Below are 16,835 nucleotides of genomic sequence, written 5' to 3'. Positions count from 1 at the left end.
AGCATATCATATATAGTAAATATGATTACCTCCCATTATTTTATTTTTCAATATTTGTGCAAGTGTAAAAGTTATTGACGATTGTACTTTAAGAATACCAAATAAATAATTATGTACGGACATTATTATATTTCCTACGTATGTATCAATGTAAGTATATCCTATATCGTAAATATTATTACCTACCCTTTTCTATTTATTTTTCAATATTTGTGCAAGAGTAAAAGTTATTGACATTTGTACTATAAGAATACTATTAAAAGTTTGTGTTCGTATATTATTATATTTTCTACGTATGTGAAAACCTATACAGCTGGAAGTTTCACATAGATCCACCCTTAAACTATCTCAACCGTATGTGTTAATCAATTGATAATCTAGTACCAAACAATCCCAAAACATTTCTACTCGGGTCTAATAAGTATTTATTATTAACACTCAATGTTGAGAGGGTGTATGTCAAATGAAAATGTAAAATCATTTCTATCTTTTGTGAAATAAAAGAGCAGACACAAACAATCCGAAGAATAAATTCGAATCGGACACGAATCAGTCACAGACTGCCATACCCACTACCATAATAAATGCATTGTGGTTGTTAATGATTCATTATGGTTGTTGTGGATTCATTATGGTTGTTGTGGATTCATTATGGTTGTTGTGGATTCATTATGGTTGTTGTGGATTCATTATGGTTGTTGTAGATTTATAATGGCTGCTGTGGATTCATAATGGCTGCTGTGTATTCATAATGGTTGTTGTGTATTTATCATGGTTGGTGTGTATTCATTATGGTTGTTGTGTATTTATTATGGCTGTTGTGTATTCATTGTGGTTGTTGTGTATTCATTATGGTTGTTGTGTATTTATTATGGTTGTTATGTATTCATTATGGTTGTTATGTATTTATTATGGTTGTTGTGTAATTACTATGGTTGTTGTGGATTCAGGATGGCAGCTATGGATTCATTATTCTTGTTGTGGATCCTTTATGGTTGTTGTGGATTCATTATGGCTGTTGTGGATTCAAAATGGCTGTTGTGGATTCATTATGGCTGTTGTGGATTTATTTTGGATGTTGTGTATTCATTATGATTGTTGTGTATTCATTATGGTTGTTGTGGATTCATTATGGCTGTTGTGCATTCATTATGGTTGTTGTGGTTTCATAATGGCTGTTGTGGATTGATTATGGCTTTCATTATGGCTGTTGTGGACTCATTATAGCTGTTGTGGATTTTTAATGGCTGTTGTGGATTTATAATGGCTGTTGTTTATTCATTATAGCTGTTGTGGACTCATTATAGTTGTTGTGGATTCATTATGGCTGCTGTGGATTCATAATGGCTGTTGTGGGTTTATTTTTGATGTTGTGGATTCATTATGGCTGTTGTGGGTTTCATACTTGGTAAACGAAAATTTACCAAACTTTCAGAGAAATTATGTGCGCGTAAACAAAAACTATTCTATTATTACACTTGATTGAATTTGTGTGAAATTTTCTTAGAACAATACCAAATACAAATGTCACTGTACGCTTTATAACATACTTTTCCTAATAAAGTATCCAGCAAATCACATAATGTATAAGATTTAGGCAAATGTTTCTAAATGATATACTTATGTTGTACTTAATAGATGCAGTGCAGTTGGGTCTGCAATACTTTTAATCTAGTACTAACGTTGATTTCAATTTTACGGCGAGAGTCAAGATAAATAGTATTTCGTCACAATAAAACTTGCATGTGTGTGTTTAAACTAAATTTAATTTATCAAATTATTTTAAGATTTCCATTAACACATATAGTCTAATGAACTTGGTTTTACATGACCGATTTATGTATAACTGAATGTATAACTAGAGTACGGATAAACATCCCTCCCCCATCCTATCCCATCCCGAACCAAATACTCATTCGCTTAAAGCCTATTAAGCATATTATACTATTTTGAGAGTCTGCTTACCGAATAACGCCACATTTTATTTTTGCGTACCACGTCTTACAATCTTGAATCCCGGGAACTTATTAACTTGTTCTTTGGCTCGAAATAGACGATGGTCAAGTCAGATTAGACATACCTCTTTTCAATAATTTTTACTTTTCGACCTTACCCAATGTTCACTTCCTGTAAACTGGCAGACGGACCGACGGACAACCTAAAGTACATGTCCCCTAAAAATATATTACGTACCCAACGATAGCAGAGATCAAAAAGTATATGTACCAATACAAAGTATTTAAAAAGGGTAACCCCTATCTTTAAGAGCGAAATACAACCACATGCTTTGCATATTAGGTCAAAATTAAGAAAAATCGTTCAGTTTGTGATGCAAGCATCACAATTTGCATATGTACTCCTAATATGATACTTGTTTGGAAAAACCCGTTAGTAATATTTTTTTCCAAAATGGCGGCCATATTCAAGATGGCCGCAAATCTCGTTTGAAAGAAATTATTCTTAATACAAAAGTTGACTTAGTAGTCCCATCTTAATGGTTTTGGGGTCAAATAATACATTTTTTTTATGGAGAAACCAAATATGTAACATTTAAACTGTTTTGAAACTTACGGGAGAAAGAGAGTTAGTGACAAAGCACAACCAGGGCACAATGTTGACACCACTGCCGTAAAACTCAGCATGTTGTTTAGTGTCAGCTAACTATTCTCTTTAGCTTAGTTAAGTGTCCCAGATTGTATATACAAATCCCCATAAACACTAACCTGTAGTCTTGTTAAATACAGGACCAGTAAGATAATAATAATTATGACAATGAAAACTACAGGGACCAGTAGTCGAACATTCAAAATAAAAAATAAACCCTTTTATAGGGACACAAGGCAAGCGCCCAAACGACAATAGACACAAACATATTAAAATTGCATATACACATACACCAACTTACACCACGAAAAATACCATACCCTCATCAAAATTGATTTACCATCACTATGATGGGATTACTTCCATGAACGATCAGTGAAACAAAAGCTCACTGGAACTCGAGTCTACTGGGGGCTTAAACTTGTGAGCATAGCCATAACCCTCAATGTTGCCCCATCATGTATGAAAAATTACCTAATTAAAATATTTAAGCCCCATCAGAGCATGCATCACCTTGAAAACAATATAGAATAACGCAAAAATAACATATAAACTGATAAATTCATTTCATGTACTCAACGACCGGATACCAACATCACCTATAAACGAAGGAATCAAGCCATTCTAGCTCTTAAGAGATGCTATTATATAAAGTAATTCAAAGACAACTATCAGACATAGCTCGCCTTAACAAGGTTTAAAATGTTGTCTTCATTTAGTCTTATACTGAAAGTATCATTGTACAAACAAGATGGAAAACACAATCTACGCATTAGCAAAACAGATACAGTGGCATTGGCATGAAAATAATGATGGTTAAGCCAGGTTTGTCATTAGGTCTTGGGTCTGCATATTGAACTGGCGGAAATTTAGTCCACTGTAATCCTCCTTCAAAATATTGGATGGTCAGGAGCCGTTGATGGGGCAGGGACTGCTTACTCGAGGACAGCAGAGTGCTTTCTTTTTGCTTCAAGTGCCACTAGGACACGACAAATGCACCAGGTCACACTTAGCACTCTTTTAAGCGTCTTTAAAGAGGCCTACGGGCTGTACTGTGGCAGGGAGTGTTCAGATGCCAATGAAATAATACATGATATGCTAAGTATCGTTGACTGGTGTAAAAGACGCCTAACTGATATTTCACTATTTCAATTTAGAAATCTAGTGTTGACAATGGAATGAATAATCTTGTCCCTGGTCTGATCATTCCGTGTAGCATAATTAACTTGAAACCGTCAATAGTTTTGCGAGTAGATACCACTGTCTTTTGCAAACAACAATGTGAACTATGCACGATGGCTCCCCATACATCTCAGACACATGATGGTGCTTGAGCATACACATCCTCAGCTAGCTGCAGAATTTCATAACGGAAAATCTGTTGTTCATAAATCTAATCGTGAATGTTTTGCGTTGCCACTTGGTTGCTCAGTATGAATTGGAATTTGGAGCCAATGATGCAAACAAAAATACCAGATAATACGAACAGCAAGAACACACACAAAAGGCTTGCTTTGATAAATTTCAGATGCTGAAATCTAAAATGAATGATATGGACAATTCATTTAATGGGGAGAACGAGGATAGTTTTACATTTGATATGCCATCTTAGTGCTGCTGAAATGGTTGCTTCTCATTATGATCACGGTAAAACCCGATTTAATAAGTTTCTGGAATAAATGGATACAGGGGAGAGTTCATTCCATAAGCCAAACAAGAAGAAAACTACATATATATTTTGGCAAGGCCAGAGCCAAAAGCGGATGATTCAGAGGGGAAAATCTTAATAAGGACGCCTGTCGTCTGTTTTCTACACTTTTCATAGCATGTAGCTGTATCTATTTGGGAATAGATATCTTGTTTGACGTATACTGGTCCTCTTCTTTGAGATCTGAAACACGAACAATGCGAGGCATAGGTGCTAGGCGCATAGTGACTTGACAAAAGGAAAATCCAACAATTTTGCAACAAGGCTGAATTTGTAAAGATGTGTCCAAATAATAGTTAACTGCTATGGTCACTCAAGATGATGTTGTCTGCAACCAGTCAATAAGTCTTAAAATACTCCAACATAACAAGAGGAAACAGACACATGCGTATTCTTGCATGCAAAACACACATCAGCAGACGGTTACAAAATCATAATGGTTAAAGCCAGCGTTACTGATATTCAAGTCAGTACAGTCAATGTTCTTCAAATTCTACAACTTCTTGATGTAGAAAAGCTGCGGGTCGCATTTGGTCAAGGATTGCACTTGAGGTCTCATACATACTATAAGTGTGTCAATTGGCCCAGTAAATCTACGGGCCTTCTATGTTTTCCATGCTTTTACTGAATGTTATGTCGTATCTGCATTCTGTTGAAAAGGGGAAAAAAGTGCATGACAAAGATGGAATGTATGCTCTGAGGCTTCTACTGTTTTTACAAAACTGACCAACAATTGACGAAAAGGATCGTAATATTCTTCAGAGGTTCGTAGTCTTAAGAAACTTTTATTCAACATGTTGAGCGTGCTGCATACTAAGCAGGTTGCATATAGGGCCTATCAATTATATGTCAAATGGAAATCGAAAGCCCTGCTGACAGGGACTGAAAACAGCACGGTGATATGTGCCAAATCTTTTAGGCAGCACTTCCACCAATAGCTCAGAGTTGACAACAGTTGGAAGTATGGCTGCACAACCGATTAAGAATCCCTTAGTCATTGCAATTGTGCAAGTTAGAATGTATTCAAGGACAGGATTAGTTCTTTAATTAAAGAAAAAAAAGTGAAAATAAAACAAGAAAAAAGCAAAATTTGAAAAAAAAAGCTTTTGATTTTAATAAAACACATAAAAATACAAACAAATATATATATATAGACTGGGGACCATCTTAAAAAATTGCGGCCATTTTGAATATTTCCTGGCTAACGAGATTTTCCAAATACGTAGACCCAAAAGAGTCTCCATGTCAATATTGGTGCTTGTTCCACAATGTGAACGTTTTTTCACTAATCTACCGGGTTAAAATTGATTGGTTGGTTGTTTGTTATTATTTGAAAAATATTGACCAATCCATAAATATTTTAAAACTTTGACCAATCCAAAAACTTAACCGTTTATAAAATTCGGTGCAAACCTATATTTGTTTTCTCATCATTAAAAACATCAAGTGAGCACTTCATAATCGGGCAATAATATATTCTCACATCATCGTGGGGCCACTCTACTTCCGATATCGTTCGTCCATATATAAATTGAAGACATTTATCTTTTCCCTCTATTATCACAGTAAACTTTGAAAGGTGTTTCACGCAATTGTTTCACTGTCACCTTCCAGTTACGCAGTACCAAAAGTAATTGTCAAAAATGCGTTTCCATAAACCATAATTGTAAAGCATGTCATGATAGTGTCTCAGAAGCTGCCGTGTGAAGCACGAGGGAATTACTGTTATTTTATCACATTGCATGGAACGTTTAGCTTGCTGTTCATCTGTCTTATGAAACGGCGATCTGTAGGACACAATCACTTCCATGTCCGTCTTCGTTGCAAATCTTTTTAACAACTCTGAACAGTTGTGTTCCTCAAGAGTGCAGGGTGTGTAGTGAGAAAATATTACAAGGATGGGTACTTCCTCTTGCCCTTTTTGATTTTTGAAGTCGGCCATCATATATTTAAGGAAACCGTGTGTCGGTTTTCGTAAAGAAGTATCAAGAACTTCACTTTTGTCGACAACGCTGGCTTCGTGTTTCTTCATTTGTTTTCGTAGATCTCCATTTGGATCAATAAGTCTTGCCTCTGTGTGTTCATCATTTCCAGAATTGTCTTTGAAATTCATCAGGAACAGAAGTCTGTCAAGTTTGATATATCGTTGACGCATATTTGATTCTCGTCTTGAAATAAATTTGAAAAATCGCCTGTAATAAAACTCTGCCACCTCTTTACTATGTCCTGTTTTCAACTCTTGTGTCGATGTCAGAAAAGCCACCATATACTGCTGGTGGTTTGTTTTTAATTGGTTGTTCATCGTTGTCCTCATCTGTTGTCCTAAAGCCTCAAATTCAAGAAGATAATGTCCAACGTTTGTGAGAAGTTGAATGTCCATTTTGTGTTCAGTTATGGAGGGGAACTTTTACTTCAGTCTGTCCACGTATTATTGTACAGTAAAAATGACATATGTTGTCGTTGATTTTTATTGTTGACACTGTACTGTATATTAAAAGCACTATATAGCTTGACATGATAAGTCAATTGATATCGATTAATCAATGCTTATACTGGAACGTGTGGTGAAAATATCCCGTTGATGACGTACTTAAATGACTCATGCTTATTAAAAGATAAGCCAATTTTTGATTTTGAGGATGTCAAAGCATAAGTCAAAACTAAGATTTTAAATGGCTGGTTTTACAGTAATAGATGCCCTTAGCTATTTAAAGTACTCTCCTGGATTGTTTTGAATTCACTGAATTCCAAGCATATTTTTTCCATATAAAGTAAGATGCAGATGAAGTCCAGCCAATTTTTTTAACGAAACACTTAATTATTTCCACCGAAAACTATATTTCTTCAATATTCAAAACGTTAAATGTTAAACAAGTTTCGTTTCATACAAAACATTCGTATGATTCATTATAAAATCAACTTCCTGTTTCGAAAATGGTAGATTGTAGATACTTGAAGATAAAAATAGGCACTTATGCAACGGGATTTTCTGAAAATGGATAACGTTCAGCAAAAGAATATTTGAAAAGCAGAGATTTAAATGTAAAAAGGGGGACGGAGAAGTCATAATAGAGTAACAACTAATAGTAAGATGCCTTGAATTTTAATTTTCATGATTAAGAATGGGCACAGTGAGCGTAGCAAACGAGACCTTCTTAATAATTAAAATGTAATTAAGGTAATCTAACTGACTTTAAATAAATCCTCATTTGCTGAAAGTTGAACGTTAGAATACAACCTACATTTTCAGCCAATGAAATTGCAGATAGGCAATTATTAAGTACTAAACTTAATCTTTAAGAATTTCGACTTTCGAGGGAGTTTTTAGGTCTGCCTACTGCCACTCTTCCGATTCACACTCGTCAGCTTTTGGTGTTGACAGTGAATATTCAATAACTTTGAAAAGCAGAGGTTGAAGTGTAAAAGAAGAAACCGATAAATCATAGTGAAAAACAACAAACTAGAAATTCTTTAAAGGGTTGGATTTTTTTTGGGTTAACAAAATCAGGAATGGAATTCCAACACAGCATTTTTTATTCATGGATAATAATATATAAACTATTCAGTATTACATAATAATGCACAAGGTAGATCTTCCCTACCGTATGTGAGCCTTTCGATAATGCTCGTTTCATAACGAGGATTGTTCATCGAGCATGTAGGAGGACAGCGCCTCTCGACTGGGGTCTTTATATATTCAACGAGCATGTTGGAGGACAGCGCCTCTCGACTGCAGTCTTTATATATTCATCGAGCATGTAGGAGAACAGCGCCTCTCGACTGCGGTCTTTATATATTCATCGAGCATGTAGGAGGACAGCGCCTCCAGACTGTGGTCTTTATATATTCATCAAGCATGTAGGAGAACAGCGCCTCTCGACTGTGGTCTTTATATATTCATCGAGCATGTTGGAGGACAGCGCCTCCAGACTGTGGTCTTTATATATTCATCGAGCATGTAGGAGGACAGCGCCTCTCGACTGTGGTTGTTATATATTCATCGAGCATGTTGGAGGACAGCGCCTCCAGACTGTGGTCTTTATATATTCAACGAGCATGTAGGAGGACAGCGCCTCCAGACTGTGGTCTTTATATATTCATCGAGCATGTTGGAGGACAGCGCCTCCCGACTGCGGTCTTTATATATTCATCGAGCATGTAGGAGGACAGCGCCTCCCGACTGCGGTCTTTATATATTCATCGAGCATGTTGGAGGACAGCGCCTCTCGACTGCAGTCTTTATATATTCATCGAGCATGTAGGAGGACAGCGCCTCTCGACTGTGGTCTTTATATATTCATCGAGCATGTAGGAGGACAGCGCCTCTCGACTGTGGTCTTTATATATTCATCGAGCATGTAGGAGGACAGCACCTCCCGACTGCGGTCTTTATATATTCATCGAGCATGTAGGAGGACAGTGCCTCCCGACTGCGGACTTTATATATTCATCGAGCATGTAGGAGGACAGCGCCTCCAGACTGTGGTCTTTATATATTCATCGAGCATGTTGGAGGACAGCGCCTCTCGACTGCAGTCTTTATATATTCATCGAGCATGTAGGAGAACAGCGCCTCTCGACTGCGGTCTTTATATATTCAACGATCATGTAGGAGGACAGCGCCTCTCGACTGCAGTCTTTATATATTCATCGAGCATGTAGGAAGACAGCGCCTCCCGATTGTGGTCTTTATATATTCAACGATCATGTAGGAGGACAGCGCCTCCCGACAGCAGTCTTTATATATTCATCGAGCATGTTGGAGGACAGCGCCTCCCGATTATGGTCTTTATATATTCAACGATCATGTAGGAGGACAGCGCCTCCCGACAGCAGTCTTTATATATTCATCGAGCATGTAGGAGGACAGCGCCTCCCGACTGTGGTCTTTATATATTCATCGAGCATGTAGGAGGACAGCGCCTCCCGACTGTGGTCTTTATATTATATTCAACGAGCATGTAGGAGGACAGCGCCTCTCGACTGCAGTCTTTATATATTCAACGAGCATGTAGGAGGACAGCGCCTCCCGACTGTGGTCTTTATATATTCAACGATCATGTAGGAGGACAGCGCCTCTAGACTGTGGTCTTTATATATTCATCGAGCATGTAGGAGGACAGCGCCTCCAGACTGTGGTCTTTATATATTCATCGAGCATGTAGGAGGACAGCGCCTCCAGACTGTGGTCTTTATATATTCATCGAGCATGTAGGAGGACAGCGCCTCCAGACTGTGGTCTTTATATATTCATCGAGCATGTAGGAGGACAGCGCCTCCAGACTGTGGTCTTTATATATTCATCGAGCATGTAGGAGGACAGCGCCTCCAGACTGTGGTCTTTATATATTCAACGATCATGTAGGAGGACAGCGCCTCCAGACTGTGGTCTTTATATATTCATCGAGCATGTAGGAGGACAGCGCCTCCAGACTGTGGTCTTTATATATTCATCGAGCATGTAGGAGGACAGCGCCTCCCGACTGCAGTCTTTATATATTCATCGAGCATGTTGGAGGACAGCGCCTCCCGACTGTGGTCTTTATATATTCATCGAGCATGTTGGAGGACAGCGTCCAGACTGTGGTCTTTATATATTCATCGAGCATGTAGGAGGACAGCGCCTCTCGACTGTGGTTGTTATATATTCATCGAGCATGTTGGAGGACAGCGCCTCCAGACTGTGGTCTTTATATATTCAACGAGCATGTAGGAGGACAGCGCCTCCAGACTGTGGTCTTTATATATTCATCGAGCATGTTGGAGGACAGCGCCTCCCGACTGCAGTCTTTATATATTCATCGAGCATGTAGGAGGACAGCGCCTCCAGACTGTGGTCTTTATATATTCATCGAGCATGTAGGAGGACAGCGCCTCCCGACTGTGGTCTTTATATTATATTCAACGAGCATGTAGGAGGACAGCGCCTCCAGACTGTGGTCTTTATATATTCATCGAGCATGTAGGAGGACAGCGCCTCCCGACTGCGGTCTTTATATATTCATCGAGCATGTAGGAGGACAGCGCCTCCAGACTGTGGTCTTTATATATTCATCGAGCATGTAGGAGGACAGCGCCTCCCGACAGCAGTCTTTATATATTCATCGAGCATGTAGGAGGACAGCGCCTCTCGACTGTGGTCTTTATATATTCAACGAGCATGTAGGAGGACCGCGCCTCTCGACTGCGGTCTTTATATATTCAACGAGCATGTTGGAGGACAGCGCCTCTCGACTGTGGTCTTTATATATTCATCGAGCATGTTGGAGGACAGCGCCTCCAGACTGTGGTCTTTATATATTTATCGAGCATGTAGGATAACAGCGCCTCTCGACTGCAGTCTTTATATATTCATCGAGCATGTAGGAGGACAGCGCCTCTCGACTGTGGTTTTTATATATTCATCGAGCATGTAGGAGGACAGCGCCTCCAGACTGTGGTTGTTATATATTCATCGAGCATGTAGGAGGACAGCGCCTCTCGACTGCAGTCTTTATATATTCATCGAGCATGTAGGAGGACAGCGCCTCTCGACTGTGGTCTTTATATATTCATCGAGCATGTAGGAGGACAGCGCCTCCCGACTGCGGTCTTTATATATTCATCGAGCATGTAGGAGCACAGCGCCTCCAGACTGTGGTCTTTATATATTCATCGAACATGTAGGAGAACAGCGCATCCAGACTGCGGTCTTTATATATTCATCGAGTATGTAGGAGGACAGCGCCTCCAGACTGTGGTCTTTATATATTCATCGAGCATGTAGGAGGACAGCGCCTCCCGACTGCGGTCTTTATATATTCATCGAGCATGTAGCAGGACAGCGCCTCCAGACTGTGGTCTTTATATATTCATCGAGCATGTTGGAGGACAGCGCCTCTCGACTGCAGTCTTTATATATTCATCGAGCATGTAGGAGGACAGCGCCTCTCGACTGTGGTCTTTATATATTCATCGAGCATGTTGGAGGATAGCGCCTCCCGACTGTGGTTGTTATATATTCATCGAGCATGTAGGAGGACAGCGCCTCCCGACTGCGGTCTTTATATATTCATCGAGCATGTAGGAGGACAGCGCCTCTAGACTGTGGTCTTTATATATTCATCGAGCATGTTGGAGGACAGCGCCTCTCGACTGCAGTCTTTATATATTCATCGAGCATGTAGGAGGACAGCGCCTCTAGACTGTGGTCTTTATATATTCAACGAGCATGTAGGAGGACAGCGCCTCCCGACTGCGGTCTTTATATATTCATCGAGCATGTAGGAGGACAGCGCCTCTAGACTGTGGTCTTTATATATTCATCGAGCATGTAGGAGGACAGCGCCTCCCGACTGTGGTCTTTATATTATATTCAACGAGCATGTAGGAGGACAGCGCCTCCCGACTGCGGTCTTTATATATTCATCGAGCATGTAGGAGGACAGCGCCTCCCGACTGCGGTCTTTATATATTCATCGAGCATGTTGGAGGACAGCGCCTCTCGACTGCAGTCTTTATATATTCATCGAGCATGTAGGAGGACAGCGCCTCTCGACTGTGGTCTTTATATATTCATCGAGCATGTAGGAGGACAGCGCCTCTCGACTGTGGTCTTTATATATTCATCGAGCATGTAGGAGGACAGCGCCTCCCGACTGCAGTCTTTATATATTCATCGAGCATGTAGGAGGACAGTGCCTCCCGACTGCGGTCTTTATATATTCATCGAGCATGTAGGAGGACAGCGCCTCCAGACTGTGGTCTTTATATATTCATCGAGCATGTTGGAGGACAGCGCCTCTCGACTGCAGTCTTTATATATTCATCGAGCATGTAGGAGAACAGCGCCTCTCGACTGCGGTCTTTATATATTCAACGATCATGTAGGAGGACAGCGCCTCTCGACTGCAGTCTTTATATATTCATCGAGCATGTAGGAAGACAGCGCCTCCCGATTGTGGTCTTTATTCAACGAGCATGTAGGAGGACAGCGCCTCTCGACTGCAGTCTTTATATATTCAACGAGCATGTAGGAGGACAGCGCCTCCCGACTGTGGTCTTTATATATTCAACGAGCATGTAGGAGGACAGCGCCTCTCGACAGCAGTCTTTATATTGTATTCAACGAGCATGTAGTGATCACAATTATTTGGTATTCGAATGTTACGGGTATTGTTCTTTGTGGCTGTTTTGGATTCATCATGGTTGTTGTGGATTCATTATGGCTGTTGTGCATTCATAATGGCTGGTGTGGATTCATGATGGCTTTCATTATGGCTGTTATGGAATCATTATGGTTGTTGTGATTCATTACGGCTATTGTGGGTTCATTATTGACAATTGTGGGTTCATAATGGCAGTTGTGGATTCATTATGGCTGTTGTGCATTCATAATGGCTGGTGTGGATTCATGATGGCTTTCATTATGGCTGTTATGGAATCATTATGGTTGTTGTGATTCATAATGGCTATTGCGGGTTCATTATGGACAATTGTGGGTTCATTATGGCAGTTGTGGATTCATTACCGTGCTGTGATGGATTCATGGTGGCTGTTGTGGATTCATTGTGGCTGTTGTGGATTCATTACCGTGCTGTTGTGGATTCATTGTGGCTGCTGTGGATTCATTACCGTGCTGTTGTGGATTCATTGTGGCTGTTGTGGATTCATTGTGGCTGTTGTGGATTCATATTGGCTGTTGTGGATTGATTACCGTGCTGTTGTGGATTCATTGTGGCTGCTGTGGATTCATTACTGCTGCTGTGGGCTCTTTATGGCTGCCGTGGATTCATGATGGCTGTTCTGGGTTTCATTCATGGTTAAAGAAAAGTTAACTTATTTTTCATGTATTTTTCATTTTAAATTTACAGCGAGAGTAAAGATACAACATATTGTGTCACCATAAAACTACTATGTGTGTGTTTTAAATTAAAAATAAATCATTAAATTAATGCGAGGTTTTCAAGTGACACATTAATTCTACTGAAAGTGGAATATACCGCCCTCTCCTACCTCATCCAACCCCGAATCAAATACTTCTTCGTTTAGAGCGCGAATCCCGTGTAACAAATCATATTAAACTATTTTATAGAATTTGAGCCTCATATTTTTGTAGTATTTTACATACGCTATGGTTGTACCATGCATTCCAGAACTTCCGTTTGATATAGAAACATGGTCGATATACATACATGTGTATTAACATATTTTAGGACCAGAATAGTAATTTGCTTTTTGCGATAACACACAAAAGTTGATACATTCTGAGCATTTGACCACGAATTTCGAAAAAAATATTTGCTCAAATATCGCTCAGAAACCGAGTCTTGTGTACAATTTTTCCCTTAGCCTGCGCCATGCATGTTCAAACTAATATGATAACCTAATGTGACGTCGCAAATCATGTGGTATGTTCACACTGGTTGCATAATTGCCCTTTTTATTTACAACTTACGAACATGAAGTTGATGAATCATACGGATATAGTGTATGAAACGAAACTTGTTCAATATCGAACATTCAGTGTTTCGTTTAAAAAAACACACAATTGGCTGGCTTTCATCGGCATCTTACCTTATATGGACACATGCTTGGAATACATTCCGTTAATTCAATATATTACAGGAAAGTACTTTAAATAGTTAAGTGCAGCTATTTCCGTAAAATCAGCCATAAAAAAAATCGTATTTTTGACTTATGTTTGGAAACCCTTGAAATCAACTGTTGGCATATTTTATAATAAGAATGAGTCATTTAAGTACGTCATCAACGGGATTCGACCGGAACATAGTGGACATTTACGAGTCTAATCGATACGCCTGTCAAAGCCAAAAAGGTGCGATACGCACTGATAATTAATCGTGTTCAGCGTCGTCAAATTAAGAGTTATGATGTATATTTTTTCATCTCACGTTCCAGTATAATGATTATTAATCCATATCAATTGACTTATCATGTCATTCTATAATGCTTTTAATATACAGTACAGTGTCAACAATAAAAAACAACAAGAACATATGTCATCTCTACTGTACAATAATACGTTGACAGACTGAAGTAAAAGTTACCCTCCATAACTGAACATAAAATGGACATTCAACTTCTCACAAACGTTGGACATTATCTTCTTGAATTTGAGGCTTTAGGACAACAGATGGGGACTAAGATGAACAATCAATTAAAAACAAACCACCAGCAGTATATTGTGGCTTTTCTTTCATCGGCACAAGAGTTGATTACAGGACATAGTAAAGAGGTGGCAGCGTTTTATAACAGGCGATTTTTTGAATTTATGTCAAGACGAGAACCAAATATGGGTCAGCGATATATCAAACTTGACAGATTTTTGTTCCTGATGAATTTCAAAGACAATTCTGGAAATGATAAACACACAGAGGCAAGACTTATTGATCCAAATGGAGATCTACGAAAAGAAATGAAGAAACACGAAGCCAGCGTTGTCAACAAAAGTGAAGTTCTTGATACTTCTTTACAAAAACCGACGCACGGATTCCTTCAATATATGATGGGCGACTTCAAAAACCAAAGAGGGAATAAAGAAGTACCTATCCTTGTAATATTTTCTCACTTCACAACTTGCACTTTGGAGGAACACAACTGTTCAGAGTTGTTAAAGCATTTTGCAATGAAGACAGGCATGAACGTGATTGTGTCGTTCAGTTCGCCGTTTCATAAGACAGATGAACAGCAAGCTAACCGTGCCATGCAATGTGATAACATAACAATAATTCCCTCGTGCTTCACACAGCAGCTTCTGAGACACTATCATGACATGCTTTACAATTATGGTTTATGGAAACGCATTTTTGATCGTTACGTTTGGTACTGCGTAACTGGACGGCGGCAGTAAAACATTTCCGTGAATCTCCATTCAAAGTTTACTTTAATAATAGAGAAAAAGATAAATGCCTTCAGTTTATAAATGGACGAAAAATATCGACAGTAGAGTACGTCTCCCCTCCACGATGTTTCTAATGATGTGAGAATATATTATTGTCTGATAACAAAGTTCTCACTTGATGTTTCTAATGATGAGATAATATAGTATTGCCTAAAAACGAAGTGCTCACTTGATGTTTCTAATGATGTGAGAATATATTATTGCCTGGATACAGTGTGCTCACTTGATGTTTCTAATGATGTGAAAATATATTATTGCCTAAATATGAAGTGCGCACATGATGTTTCTAATGCTGTGAAAATATAGAATTGCCTGAATATAAAGTGCTCACATGATGTTTCTAGTGATTTGAGGATATATAATTGCCTGAATATGAAGTGCTCAATTGATGTTTCTAACGATGTGAGAATATAGTATTGCATGATTATGAAGTGCTCACTTTATGTTTCTTATGATATGAGAATATAGTATTGCCTGAATATGAAGTGCTCACGTGATGTGTCTTATGATGTGAGAATATAGTATTGCATGATTATGAAGTGCTCACTTGATGTTTCTAATCATGTGAGAATATAGAATTGCCTGATTATGAAGTGCTCACTTGATGTATCTTATGATATGAGAATATAGTATTGCCTGAATATGAAGTGCTCAGTTGATGTTTCTTATGATGTGAGATTATAGTATTGCCTGAATATGAATTGCCCGCTTGATGTTTCTAATGCTGTGAGAATAAAGTATTGCCTGAATATGAAGTGCTCTCTCGATGTTTCTAATGCTGTGAGAATATAGAATTGCCTAAATATAAAGTGCTCACTTGATGTTTCTAATGTTTTGAGAATATAGTATTGCCTGAATATTAAGTGCCCACTTGATGTTTCTAATGATGGGACAATATAATATTGCCTGAATATGAAGTGCTCACTTGATGTTTCTAATGATGTGAGAATATGGTATTGCCTGAATATGAAGTGCTCACCTGATGTTTCTAATGATGTGAGAATATGGTATTACCTGATTATGAAGTGCTCACTTGATGTATGTAATGATGTGAGAATATAGTATTGCCTGAATATGAAGTTCTCACTTGATGTTTATTGATTTGTATAAAACTGGTTAGGTTTTTTGGATTGGTCAAAGTGTTCAAAAATATTTATGGATTGATCAATATTTATCAAATAATAACAACTATCCAATCAATTTGTTTAAATGAGTCAACAAGCCAACATATGGCCTGTGGACAACTTTTCAAAGTTTTATACAACTGGCTGCTGAATACGAAAGTCCTTTGCCCAACGAATGATTTGAGAATATATAGCTGTATCAATACAAAAGTCGAGTACACCTTAATGTTTTCAAATGGTTTTAGATTATAAAGTTACCTGAATACAAAAGTCGGATTGTCCTATTATCTTTCCAGTGGTTCGACGATATAGTGTTGCCCGAATACTTCAGACGGGTGTTACCATGCTATTCCCTTTGGTTTGATAATGTAGTGTTGCCTGAATATAAAAATCGAATGCTCACATGTTGTTTCCAATGGTTTGAGAAATAGTGTTGCCTGAATAGGTGGGTCGGGTGCTGCCACGATGTGTCAAGTTGTTTGAGAATATAGTATTG

The sequence above is a fragment of the Mya arenaria genome, chromosome 11 (assembly GCF_026914265.1).
Source record: "Mya arenaria isolate MELC-2E11 chromosome 11, ASM2691426v1".
Classification (NCBI taxonomy): Eukaryota; Metazoa; Mollusca; class Bivalvia; order Myida; family Myidae; genus Mya; species Mya arenaria.
Note: the sequence above shows the minus strand (reverse complement) of the source record.